At 44.0% G+C, this 14,109-nt stretch overlaps 1 protein-coding gene and 1 long non-coding RNA gene across 18 annotated transcripts in view; one reads left to right on the top strand and one right to left on the bottom strand.

Moving 5' to 3' along the window:
• The window catches only part of LOC148000840 (uncharacterized), a 37,172-nt gene extending 36,780 nt beyond the window's left edge, over nt 1-392 (bottom strand). The window contains exon 1 of the long non-coding RNA XR_015638249.1: nt 211-392. This is a non-coding gene — a long non-coding RNA (uncharacterized LOC148000840). The remainder of the gene's footprint in view (nt 1-210) is intronic.
• The window catches only part of Cadps (calcium dependent secretion activator), a 466,682-nt gene that overhangs the window by 400,077 nt on the left and 52,496 nt on the right, over nt 1-14,109 (top strand).

Here is a 14,109-nt window from a genome sequence, read left to right on the forward strand (position 1 = left end):
AAAATGTTGGAAGCAAGGCTCAGAGAGGTTGAGCTCCCACCCCAGCTCTACCTGAGCCTTCCTCCACAGCCTTCACAGTGGAGTGAAGACAGACATGGGAGAGTCTAACTCCCACCCCACACCTGCAGGACAGGAACAGCGGCTCCTCCAAAGCACCAGGATTTCAGCCAGCTACAGTTCTCCTTCCAAACGCATCCATTTGTTACTTACGGAACGAGAGGAATGACGCCCACTGCAAGGCTTCCGGGAGTCTAATCCCTACTGTGTGTCCTGTCTTCTGGGTCTCTAATTGCTCACATCGACTGTTGTCATTGCCATTGTCATTGCCAGTTCTTCCTCCTCTTCTTCCTCTTCCTCTTTCTCCTCCTCCTCTTCTCATCTTCTTCCACCTCCTTCTCCTCCTCCCCCTCCTCCCCCTCCTCCCCTTCCTCCGCCTCCCCCTCCTCCCCCTCCTCCCCTTCCTCCTCCTCCCCCTCCTCCCCTTCCTCCTCCTCCTCCTGCTTGCCAGGATTATAGCTGTTCTTCCACTTGAGAGTGAAACAACTTGAAATGGTTCATCCCTCTAAAAGCTGTGACCAAGGCAGGAGCCCGCAGCAGTGACTGCGGTCTGTTTGTTTGTTGTTTGTTTTTTCAGAGCACCTTGAAACGTGTAATGATTTGGTAATGATCAGAGATGGAGCAGAGAATCCTGAGGGAACTGTGGTAACAGAAGCAATTGGAGCCATAGACTAGGGTGAAATTTCAGAATGGTTCACTAAGTTTCCTTGGACAGTGTTCCATTTTGCCTTGGCTTTAGAGAGCATCCAGGAAAGGAAAGGTTGCTTTTTATGCTGTGGGCTGGTGATAGGTGACTCAGACCAATCATCAAAGGCTAACAGCATCAGGCTATAGGCTGCTTGGTTTCTGTGGGTTGGACCAGTTGGCTAATACATTCCGAGTGGAATGCCCTGCCTCACATGCTACAGCGGCAGGCATGCACGTCAGGACTAACTTACTGATGCTGTGGAATGATTTCCATGCGTTTTCTCCCTTCATCCTTACAGCCAGGCTCTGCCGTCCATTCCATTCATGTTATAGATGGTGTCCCGTGAGTTATTCTCTAAGCCATATGAAAACTTTACTCACACTTTTATTATGGCCAGTATAATCACCTACATGTACATAACTCATCCAGGAGACAATGGTAGAGGGTACCCCATGCCTTTACACACACACACACACACACACACACACACACACACACGCTCACATGCACATACCACATGCTTATGTGCAGTGCTTGCACTAAATAAATAAAACAACAAGATCTGACCAGCACAATTATTTTATGAATAACGTAGCCTAGTTATTCCATTTTGGAATAACACCCAGGCAAGAGACTTTCCATTTTTCCACTGCCTTTGTGCTTCTACATAATTTCCAGTTTTATTTTAGTCCTTCGATGAACACATTTTTAGTAGATACTAACATACTAGGTACTGGGGGCTCAGTACTAAATAAGAGAAACCGTTCATCTTATTCTGTGTTTACGGGCGGCAGGTATATTCCCAACAAGTAATGATTATTACTCATCATGATTATTCAGAGACAGAGGAAAGTAGTCAGTGAAGTGGAATTATAGAGTAAAGATACTCAACCTCCTCCACTAGAGGCCAGTGAAGAAAATTACTTGTGCGGGATGGACATTGTCCTGCGAGCACAGACTGTGTCTGCAGATAAACATGACGTGTGTGCATGCACATATGGAAGGCACAGGTGCCGAGGCCAGCAGAACATAACTGTCTCTGCCATCTCTGTCACATGGATGGCGGATGAGCACTACCGCACCCATCCTTGTATATATTCATGCTGGGAATCAAACTCAGGTCCCCATGCTTACATCACTTCTTTTTTTTAACTCAAGGTCTTACGACATCATAACTTCAATGGATACTAATCTCTCTACAGAGATATCTAGTAGGCTAGGCAAACTTCTAGAGGAACACAAATTTAAAAGGGGTTCTGACTATTTTGTATCCATGTATACATTATAATTCAATTACATCCAAGGTGAATGGCTATTATTTTTGTTCATTTCTGTACATCTACTATATAATGTAGAGTAGCTGGTAAGTAGGTCTTTAATAAATAAAATAAAAATATAGAAAGCCTCATTTAATACATTTATTGATAATATAATAAGCATTAAAAGAATTCTGCTACATATACTTTATTAAATGGTTAATGTTCCCTTAAATTCTTTTATACCTTTATTTTATGCATATCTTTTATTGCTCAGCTTAAAAACTATGCCATCAATATGTGACTTCCTTTCTTTTTTTTTTTTACATTTTTTTATCTTTATTAACTTGAGTATTTCTTATTTACATTTCGATTGTTATTCCCTTTCCCAGTTTCCAGGCCAACCTCCCCCTAACCCCTTCTCCTCCCCTTCTATATGGGTGTTCCCCTCCCCATCCTCCCCCCATTACCGCCCTCCCCCCAACAATCACGTTCACTGGGGGTTCAGTCTTAGCAGGACCCAGGGCTTCCCCTTCCACTGGTGATCTTACTAGGATATTCAATGCTACCTATGAGGTCAGAGTCCAGGGTCAGTCCATGTATAGTCTTTGGGTAATGGTTTAGTCCCTGGAAGCTCTGGTTGGTTGGCATTGCTGTTCATATGGGGTCTCGAGCCCCTTCAAGCTCTTCCAGTCCTTTCTCTGATTCTTTCAACGGGGGTCCCATTCTCAGTTCAGTGGTTTGCTGCTGGCATTCGCCTCTGTATTTGCTGTATTCTGGGTGTGTCTCTCAGGAGAGATCTACATCTGGTTCCTGTCAGCCTGCACTTCTTTGCTTCATCCATCTTGTCTAATTCGGTGGCTATTTATGTATGGGCCACATGTGGGGCAGGCTCTGAATGGGTGTTCTTTCTGCCTCTGTTTTAAACTTTGCCTCCCTATTCCCTGCCAAGGGTATTCATGTTCCCCTTTTAAAGGAGGAGTGAAGCATTCGCATTTTGGTCATCCGTCTTGAGTTTCATGTGTTCTGCTTACACCACTTCTTAAGCCATCTCCCCGGCCCCAGAAGTGACTCTCAAACTAGACCTACAGAAGAATTAGCATTTGGCCTGACAAGGAAGGAATTTGGTTAAGACAAGACAGAGAAGCCAGTTCCCTGGTAGAAAAGCCAGTAGCAAGCTCTTGTCTTTGGACACGGCAGCTGTGAGCTGCCCTTAGAAGGTGACGTGAAGAGCCTTCCACGTTTTCCTAATTCATTTTGCTTGTAGTGAACTAGCAAAGTTCCTGTGCTGAGAAGCACAGTCTTCTCCATCCTGGACTTGTCTCTTTCATCAGCCATCTCCAAACATTTCAGAATGTGGCATGCTCTTTGGATCTGTGACATAATATTTCATCACCTATTTGTATAACCTCATTTCGATTGCTGCCTCCAAAGCACAGTTGACAATTAACACACCTGCTGACCAGAGCAACATAGAGAAGAGAAAGATAGGCATCTGAAGGCAACCATTTCCTTTAATGTTTTCTCATAAGAACAGAGCTGCCTTTGAAAACAAACATGAAGATAGACGCCGTGTTTTTGTTCAGACTCTCGAGTGCTGAGCAAGCTGCTCACAGAAACTCTAGTGTGAAAGAAATACCTAGAGAATTTGTATGCAGTTTCAACTGATCTATAATTAAAGGTTGTTAGGTCCACCTTGACCTCCAACCAGACACAGTGGGACCTTATTGCCAGAAATTTAGGGAGAGTTGGTGAAGCCCAGTCTGATAGAATTTGACAGTTTGTTGGCCACTTCTGAGATCCGGTTCTGTTATCTGCAGAGTAAGGCTTCCTACATCAATACTGGGTCTAGGGTGAACCACGGAGTTTTTGCAGTATCTAGTATGTAGCTATACTGTGAAGAACATTTCTAAAGCTGGGCTTAGTTTTCTCAGAAGAGCAAGGAAGTTGAAATGACCCAATCGAAACACTTCAACAGCTTTCCTTATTGAACCCACTAGTCCTCCTCTGAGGCCAGCTTTCTCTGCATAAGGACGAAGCAAAAGTGTGAGGATTCACCTTTTGATAGATTTCTATGTCCAGAATTTTGACCTCAAAGATATTTTTCATTACACTACACATTGTTAGCATTTTGTCTTTTGTTACTCGTAATCTTTAGGATGCCTCTTTATCAATTAAAATCTTAGCTAGGGCTAGGAGGTAGATTCAGTGTTGGAGGGCTTACCTAGCAAGTATGTAATCCTGTGTTTGATTCTCCAAAAGAGAGATGATAGATAGGTAGGTAGGTAGGTAGGTAGGTAGGTAGGTAGGTAGATAGAAAGAAAGAAAGAAAGAAAGAAAGAAAGAAAGAAAGAAAGAAAGAAAGAAAGAAAGAAAGAAAGGGAGAGAGAAAGAAAGAAAGGACTAGTCACCATGTCTACATTGGAAGCATTTACTCAATTGGTCATCATGTTTTAAATGACTGCTATAAGTAAATTACAGACCAAAATCTGTAGACACAAGACTTTTTAGCTGGGTATGGTGGCACATGTCCTTAATCCCAGTACATGGGAAACAAAGACAGGGGTACTTCTGTGAGTTCAAGGCCAGCCTAGTCTACATAGTGAATTACAGGATAGTCAGAGCTACATAGAACCTGTCTCAAAAAAGCTTTCTAAATAATGTATTTGACAAATATATAGGTGTATATTTATGTCACACACACACACACACACACACACACACACACACACACACACATCCTATAAGTTACTACCTAGAATACATTAATAAAAGGAACATTTGAGACTTTCTGGCTTTGTGTTTCCAGTGATTGGTATTATCTTATTGGTTCCTCTTGCTAGTAAGATTCAATTGTCTGTGCTGCTTCCAATCTGCACATTTATGATATATATCAGCAGCCTGAAATTGATCATGATGGGATTTTCCATACTATCAAATTGAACCCACATACAAAGAAGAAAATCGGTTGTTGTTTCAGGGTTTTATTACTGTTGTCTTTTTAGAGGGAAGCAGAAATGACTCCAATATAGGGTGTAACCACATTGTATCTAAGGTGGTGTTAATGTTGGATGCTATAAAATTTCTACATTAAGTACCCAACCACATGGGAGAGGGTCATTCTTTCTGAACTCTTTTTTCATCTTTATTTTTACATCAAGGGTAATGTTTCTACTTAGTCTGACCATATTTTATTCTTTCCTAACATTCACATGTAACCTGGGGGGCCTCGGCTCAACCCTCTGAGCATGTAACCATGTTCATGTTATCTGTATATTTTATTTGTTTATCCCTTCTCTTATCTAGAGTGGCACTGATGCTCCACTTAAAGTAGAAGCAGGGTTGTATTTGGGGTTTTGGGGAGGGAGTTGTTGTTTTGAGCATTTTTGTATGTTAGTTAGTTAATAATTTAAAATTTTTACAACTAAGCCAATCAGAAGATATATAAATATACCAAAAAAATGGGCCACACTGTAGACTCAGTCAAGGTGACTGGAGTTTGGAAGCACTGAAACTTTTTGCCCACCCCATTTATCGGGAAACTGGAAATGAGGCCAGGGAAGAAAAGCACATTGCATGGTTCACCTCGTCATGCAAGCTGTCTGTTTCTTACCTACTCTCACCTGAAAAGAGGGAAGAAAGATCTCCCTTATGCAACAGACCGAGACTGATAAGGTATCCATGTCAGTGATGAGTTACATGATTTATAGCTTGAGGACTGGGGAGATGTCTCAGTCAGTACTGTGAGGACCTGCTTTCAATCTCCAGGACTCATATAAAACGCCAGAGGTGGCACCACATGCTTATCAGCCCCAGAGAGGCAGATATCTCTGGGGTTCATTGACCAACCAGCATAAACTAATCAGTGAACCCTAAGTCCTAGTGAGACAGCTCAAAAAAAGGTGGTCAGCTTCCAAGGAACAGCACTTGAAATTGATCTCTGGCACATGCCACAAACCCTAGCAAGAAGTGAAACTTCAGGGGGAAAAAATGGTGGTGCCTTCATTCAAAGGTGACTGTAAGAAAGAGTTCAGTGAAAACACTAAACTAGAATGCTCCATAAATAGAAAGAAAATTTTTATTGGAAATCAAACTACTAAGGCTGTCTCTTTGGGGTGGGATAGGGACAAAATGGGGGGGGGGGGCGAGAAGGAGATTCTATATGACAATCAGGGTGGAGTCTTTGAGCTGAAACAGGAACTAGATGCCCTTCTAGGAGGTAGTTGGCCTTTAAGGGGGTGTGAAAGTGGGATCTTGATAAACAGAAATATGCCTTACAATATTCCTGAGGAAAACTGACTTTACTCTTCTGTTTACCCAGTAATAATCCTTCTGTTTGCCAGGTCAGAGTTCTCTTTGTTTAGGACATTGTCATAAGCACTACCATTTTGGAAAACCCTCTTTGGACGTAATAACAGCCCAAACTGGAGTCCACCAACAGAGTCCAGCAACAGGGCCATGCTGAAGCTGGTGACAGAGCAAGACGTGGCATTGACCTCTTGGAGTTTGAGTTCTAGTCAACTTCTTGTTGAGAGATGTTCAAGGCAGAGAAGTAAATCTAACAGGTGTCAGGGGCAGACCATGTCCTCACTTGCAGTCAACAAAAGCTCGCCTGTTTTCTTGGAGAGTCTTCATAGTTACAACTTTCCAGTTCACAGCTCTGAGTTTTTTCTAAGGATGCAAGTGTGTCGTATAAACAGACAAACGGGGAAACAGCACAGGGTGAGCTCTAGGAGGGCAAGCCGTTAGGTGGGCTCACACTGTGGCTAGCTGTGGGCCTTCTGAGGAAGTTCCTTAACGTCCCTGAACCCAGTCTCCTCATCTGTCAGTGTGATTTTCATCAAGCTTAGCTGTAACACTTTGCTCAGCCTTAACTAGGACAGACTAAGTATACTACAAGCATCCTTCAATCTCAGGAGCACGGAGACAGGCTGGGTCTAAAGGAATCCATCAGGCCTGTCAAAGTCCTGTCTGAGAATAGAGGATTAGAACAGAAGTAAGAAAAACTTCCAGTTTTTACCAGGCATCTGTTCAGAAGGTTGAGATTATTCTCTCCCTAGATGAAGATCCCTGAGTGCAGCACTCGAGCAAAGGAGACAGACCGTTCTAACCATTCCCCAGCAAATGAGGCTCCAGCTGCTGGACAGGGCACAGAATGTGATGCTTCTGCTTGAGGACAGACAGGTTTCTAACCTCCTGCCCAGCCTCCCCATCAGTACTACAGCCCTTTGCTTAAAGGAAGGCGGAGAGGCCCTGAGTGGTGTGTTGGCATGGTCTGTGGTACCCTCAGAATTGGTACCCTTTCTCTCACCATAGTAGTTGACTTAGGGTTTCCATTGCAGTGAAACACTAGGACCAAAAAGCAAACTGGAGAGGGAAAGGTTTGTTCAGCTTACACTTCTGCATCGTAGTCCATCATTGAAGAAAACCAAACAGGAACTCAAGCAGGACAGGAAGCTGGAGGCAGGAGGGATTGATGCAGAGACCATAGAGGGATACTACTTACTGCCTTGTTCTTCTTGGCTTACTCAGCATAGCTTCTTATGAGCCCAGCCAGGGATGCTACCACCAATAGTCACTAATTAGGAAAATGCCCTACAGGCTTGCGTACAACTCGATCTCATGGGGGCATTTTCTTAATTGAGGTTCCCTCCGTTCCAATGACTTTAACTTGTATTAAGTTGACATGAAACTATTCAGCACAGTAGTTAAACCACAGATGATGCTTATGAACAGGCACAGAAGCCAAGCAGCCACTGACAGTCCTGTAGCCAGGGCTTGGTGGTCTTGTCTATAGATGGGTGGGGAAAGCCACGGCCCTCTCCTACCTTCCCCTGGCCCTCTAGAGATCTGCAGTCATCCTCCAGGGGGCGTTTCAGAGTGTCCATGATACTTACACAACTATTTATGAAGTTTTCTTTGGGATGGGTCAAACAAGAGTGATTTTTGTTACCACAGTCACCACTGTTACCTGCAATTTATGTCAAGGAAAGCATGACAGTGGCCGCACTGGTAACCTTCACTCACAGATAAGGAAATGGGTGCGTGGAGAAGCAGTCTACACAGAAGCATGACGCAGTAGTGAATACTTTGCTGCCAGACCAGAGAAGTTCTAACCCGAGTTCTTTTCCTTCCCAGCTGCATGTTCCATGGAAGCGTCTTAGCTTCCTGGGGCCCAGCCTCCCTATTCCCCAAGTCAGGAAGCAGGCTCTCAAGACTGCAGAGTGCACATTAGGCATCCAGGTAAACGTGTAGGTAAATCTGTCCACACTTCCTATATGACAAGGTATCGCTGTCAAGCACATCCACGTTGCTTATGACACAACAGCGACCAGTTTGTCCCCCAAAAGACACAGAGAGCAGAAGCAGAAGTTGAAATGTGGCCACTGTTCTCTTTTCTATTATCTGAACTTTTTAAGAATGCATTTCCCATCCGTAAGCCACCTCAGGAAACGTTCTGGAAAACAATATAATATTTCACCTCTCTTCTCAAATTCCAAAAGCTCAATGCCAAAAGCCGTTTTAAGCCACGAGCTACTTACAAGAGGTTGCCGATGACACGGTTCCCACACCAGTGAAAACACCCTTCCGTGACCTCCCCTAAAAGAGAGAGAGAAAGGGGACTTTGGGTTGTGTGCACCCATGTGGCACTGTGAAGGGTTTTTATCCTCTTTTTAATTGTGGTCAGATACACATGACCAGATGCACTATTTTAACTCTTTTGAAGCTTACATTTGGATGGCAGGGTTGTCACGGTGTTAGGCAGCCCTTTCTGTCTGCAAAGCCCTTTTCATCTTCAAGAGCTCCGCTCGGCACTCCTTTATGCCACACTGACTCAGGGCTCACATGGACTAGAACACTTCACAATTGGCCCAGTATGCCCCTGATCTTTGGCAAGCGATAAAGACATTTCACCCCCTCCGGTGGCACAGCTCTGGGAATCCATCCTGCTGTCTATGATTCTACATTCACTTCAAGGGTGGTGGGTTTTTTTTTTTCCTCCAGTCCTCACTGTCATTGTCACTTGGCCCCAGGCAGGAGCCACCAAGGCTTGCTCAACTGCTCACCCGCACACACAGTCCCAGTACATCCCGCCCACTCGCACATTCTGTCTCACCCAAGCAGTCGGTCCTCGGCTGGCACTTAGCGCACATTCCTCTTCCCAAGACGCACTAAGAGCATGCACACTAGGGCTGGGGGGTGGCCAAGTGTTGCTGTAGCCTTAGGAGAGGGCATGCAGTCCATCCAAACCATGACTCCATCGAAGAGAGTCACCAAGAAAGTTGCCTTTCAGAAGGCGACACCCTTCCCACAAAATGCCTTTTTAACACTGGAGTATTAATCGTTCTACACTCATTTTGCTCCTTTTAACAATCCATCTTAAAAATTAAGGTAAAAACGCATCTCAAGAAATAAAATAGGGAGGCTGGCAACATAGCTTTTACTGCCAAGCCTGAGAGCCTGAACACAGACCTTAGAACGCACGGGGTGAAAAAGGAAAAGGGACTGCTATAAGCTGTCCTCTGACCTCCTCACACTCACCGTGGCACACAAGCACGCACGCATGCACACATCTATACATAAATACATTTAATAAAAATGTTTATAAAATGTTTATATAGAAACATTTGATTTCTCAAGTTTTTTTAAAGAAATAACATCTCTCTGGCCTGCCACTTTCTCCCTAGCACCTTTGTCCCAGAGATGCCTTTGAACTAACTCATGGGTCTGGGGAAATGGCTCAGTCTACAAAATTGGTTAAGCATGAGGGCCTGAATTTACATCACCACTTCCCATGGAAAGCTGAGCAAAGTAATGTACATCTGTAACTCCAGGACTGAGTGAGGAAGAGATGGGCAGGTCCCTGAGGCTTGCTGGCCACATAGTTTTGTCAAAATGGTAGCCTCTGGGTTCAGCAAGAGACCCTGCCTCAGAAGACAAGGTTAAGAGTAATTGAGGAAGATATCGAGCATATCTCTGACCTCTACATACCTGTGTATAAGACATGCGTACAGAGAGAGAGAGACAGACAGACGGATGGATGGGTGGACAGATGGGGAGACAGACAGACAGACAGACAGATTTTTTTTTTGGTTCTTTTTTTTTCAGAGCTGGGGACCGAACCCAGGGCCTTGCGCTTCCTAGGCAAGCGCTCTACCACTGAGCTAAATCCCCAGCCCCCAGATTTTTTTTTTAATTTTATTTTACCCCACAGCCCTAAGTAATGCTCTTATGTGACTTTTTTCTTGGTTTTGTTGTTGTTGTTGTTATTGTTTATGTGTTAGAACAAGCACTTTGGTGTGTAGTCTAGCCTGGCCCCAACTGGCCATGTAGACCAGCTGGCTGTAGGCTTGTGGTCCTCCTGCCAAGACATGTGACAGTGCACTCCGTTTATGTACATATGCCTTGACTGGCCAATCATAGCACAACAGCCCATCCCCCTTTGCTGTAGCCTTTACTCTTTTTATCACCTGTCCTCACCCCCCTTCCTCCTCGTTTTAACAGGTACCATTGTTTCTCTTTTTAGCTCTATAGCTATAAATTATAACTGTTGGCCTTTATTTCCTGTATTCCCTACAAAGTGAGATTGACGACACCCAAACCTTTTCTTTCCCCTGCTTCGAAGTCTAACATATTTCTCCATTCTTATTCTTAAGTATAGTAACTGTATTTAGTGTCTTGATTTTGGTCCGCTGTAAGATAGAAGTTTTTACAATGATAAAAATTGTTCGTCTGAACTGTCCTCAGTAGCTAGTAGCTCACCAGGGATGAAATGTGGCCTGTGCACAAAAGTACTCTCAATGTTCACATTAAAATAATCACATGTGGCTGTTGAGTAGTGCAAGGTAAGAGCAAGCTCCTTATCCAAGCCCGACCTGCTGCCCCCAGGTGGGGCGGGGGGATGAGTGATATTTGGCACATTGTTTTTTTCTTTTTGTTTTTTTTTTTTTTATGCCCTAGGTCTGTTCTAAGAATTCACCATCTCTGTGAGGAAATCTATTATTCCCATTTTGCAGATGAGGAAAAATGAGGTTAGGTAGCATGTCTCATGAGTGGTTGGATGGTTGGCCACGTATATCCAACCCCAGAATCCCTATTCATAAGGCCAGACTTCCTCAAATCCCAATGAGTGATCCCCACCACCCTCTTCAGATCCATCATTCTGTTGCTCAGTAACAGGGTCATTGCTTGGCCCCTGTTGACTAGGACAGTGCATATCATAGATGCTATATTTAGAGATACACAGGGGTTGGGGATTTAGTTCAGTGGTAGAGTGCTTGCCTAGCAAGCGCAAGGCCCTGGGTTCAGTCCCCAGCTCCGAAAAAAAAAAAATTTAGAGATACGCTATTCCTTTCCATTCCATTTGTGCCCTGAAACGAAAGCATGGAAATTGTAAGTGGAGGGAGAATGTGGACAAACGTAGGGAGTCTTGGGAAATTGGCAGTTGGGCTTCCTGCCCATTCACAGGAATCTTGTTTCTTTGAGCTGGTAATTCCAGCAGCCATGGGTCAGTAGCCAGCATGCCTTGATGCCCATACCACCCTAAAGGACTTGGCCTTGCCCAACCTTGGAAGCCAAGCAGAATAGGACCTGGATAGCACTGAGATGGGAGAGCAACCAGTTTGTGATGAGAGGTCAGCAGGCCCCTTTGGAATAGCCTTTGAGGAACCCCCAAAGAACCCCAGAGATCAAATGAGCAGCTTGAAGCGAGAAGGTTGCCAGGATGGTCAACGTGGTGGCTCCTAAAAGACACCCAAAGCTCTGCCCGGCTCAGAACAGGTACCCCACACAGGCTGTCCGTCTAATCCCTTTACGCCTTTGCCAAGTCTCCCTGCTGCTCATGCTTCATTGCCTGGCTCCTGCTCTTTATCTTGAACAGTTTTTCTTTCCCTGCTACTATAGTTTTTCCTAGATACTTATTTCCAGAACTTATATGAGTACTAGACTATTAATAGCATTTTTCTTTTACCCCTGGAGTATTTATAACCCTTTCAAGGTATGAAAAAAAAAAAAAACGCTTCCTGTCTCACATTCTTACTAGAATCTGAGTCATATGCCCTCTGAGAGTCACATTTTTCAAATCTGGAAGGACTCTAAGAAGAAAACAATTAATCTGATCCTCATTATAATAGATAAGGAAATGAAGCCAACAGACTAGGCAAGTAGCCAAAGCCTACCAAGTAGTGACTGGTCAACATAGGACAGGAAATTGATGTTTTCTAATTCTCTTCACACACTAAACTATCTTCCTCTTAAGTCTGCCCTAATCCACACGAGAGAAAATTCCATATGTAAATTGGAAGATAATAAGTATTTCTGACTTTGGGAGCCACGTGGTCTCTGCCACAGCTACTCAGCTCTGCCCTTTGAGCGCAAATACAGCAATAGTCAATGTGTAGAGAAACAGACACACGTGTGTTCAAATAAAGCTTTATTTCTAGATTGTCAAAGTATCAGTTTCAATCATTTTTACCTATCATAATACATCATCCCTTTTCAACCATTTAAAAATGGAAAAAGCCATCTCAACTTATGGAACATTGAAAACCAGACAACGGGCTGAATGTGGCCCATGGATCATATTGGCCAACAGAAATTTATTTGGAATAGCCAATTCCCTTGCAGCTACCCAGGCGTGAGTTAATAATAATAATAATAATAATAATAATAATAATAATAATAATAATTTAGAAAGATGGTTTTGCGTTCCCACTGCATGCCAGGTGCTGTGATAGCACCGTGTGTGATGCCAATGATGCCAACCTGCTGAGTCTCACGAGCACCCTCGAAAGAAGATACTGTCTGTCCTCATGTTTCAAAGTTGCAGATGAGATCATAGACACTATGGAAGGCTACGTGATTTCCAAAGACCATGGAACTAGTAATGAGTGTGCTTGGTGATCTAGCTGTGTCTCTTCCTATAGTAACTCTTGAGAATCCTTTAGCCTCTCTGAGCCAATTCATTGAAGTGATTAGATATAAAGTGCCCTGGACAGTATTAAACACACATATGCCCCCAGATACCTGTAGCTGATACCTCTCCATAGTCTTGAGTATTTCAATACTTGGTCCCCAGTCAGTAGCAGAGTTTTGGTGTGTTTAGGAAGTATGCCGTTGCTTTAGGAAGTATATCACAGTGGGGAGGGAGCTTAGATGTTTCAAAAGCCTCATTCCATTACAAAATCGTATCCTAGACCCTTCCCACAGTCTTTCTGGGGAAGGTGTGCCGTGGATAGCATTGAGGAAATATGAGAAAAGGTAGCACTTTATTCAACTCTTACCTATCGTCTATTACCTATCACTGCACAGCCGATGCCAGAACCATTGGTTTGAAGCAATCATTGCAACCGGAAATGGTGAGGCAAACCTTGTTATCCCAGAAATTGGGGAGTAGAGATGGTACGACTGGGAGTGCATGATTACCTTTAACGACATAGTGATTTTGAATCCAGCCTGGAGTATGTTAGACCCTAACTCAAAAGAAAATAAAAGTAATTCATGTATTTCGCTCACGGTTTTGTGGGTTTGGAATCTCAGAAGAACTGGGACAGAAAGTTGTTTGGCTCTGTCCCTGGGTTGTACTCTTAGCTGCATTTGGCAGGGGCTGAGCTGGAGTTCTACAGGATGTCTGCTAATGTGGCCTCTTTATTCATCAAGCTTCCTTCCCCCTAGTGAGGGATGTCACCTTGCCAGCTTTTTCCAAGCAATTTGAGCTTCTCCACAGTGTGGCAACCTTCCGGTAGTCCCACTTAAACGGCAGTGAGCTTTCAAGAGTGAGAACATAGACACCTCCAATCAGAAAGGCCACCTCCATCACAATCTGTCGGTCAATGCTGTCACCGCTAATCCTGGTCTCATGGAGAGTGGAGGACTAGAATCTGATTCTCAGTGGAGGAGCAGTGATCATGGAGAGGGGGGAAGCAGGACCTGTGACAGGAATGTTTGAACAGGAATAACATAGGGAACTGGACTTCAGGTCTGTGAGCCAATGCGAAGATCCACTTACAGTCACCCAATCTGTATAACCTTTGTGAGCTTAGACGCACGAAGCAGAGTCAGAGGGAAGGACTCAACCTGGGGTGTGCCAGTGGAAGGGGAGATAGCCAG

Source organism: Rattus norvegicus, chromosome 15 (assembly GCF_021556685.1).
Source record: "Rattus norvegicus strain SHRSP/BbbUtx chromosome 15, alternate assembly SHRSP_T2T, whole genome shotgun sequence".
Lineage (NCBI taxonomy): Eukaryota > Metazoa > Chordata > Mammalia > Rodentia > Muridae > Rattus > Rattus norvegicus.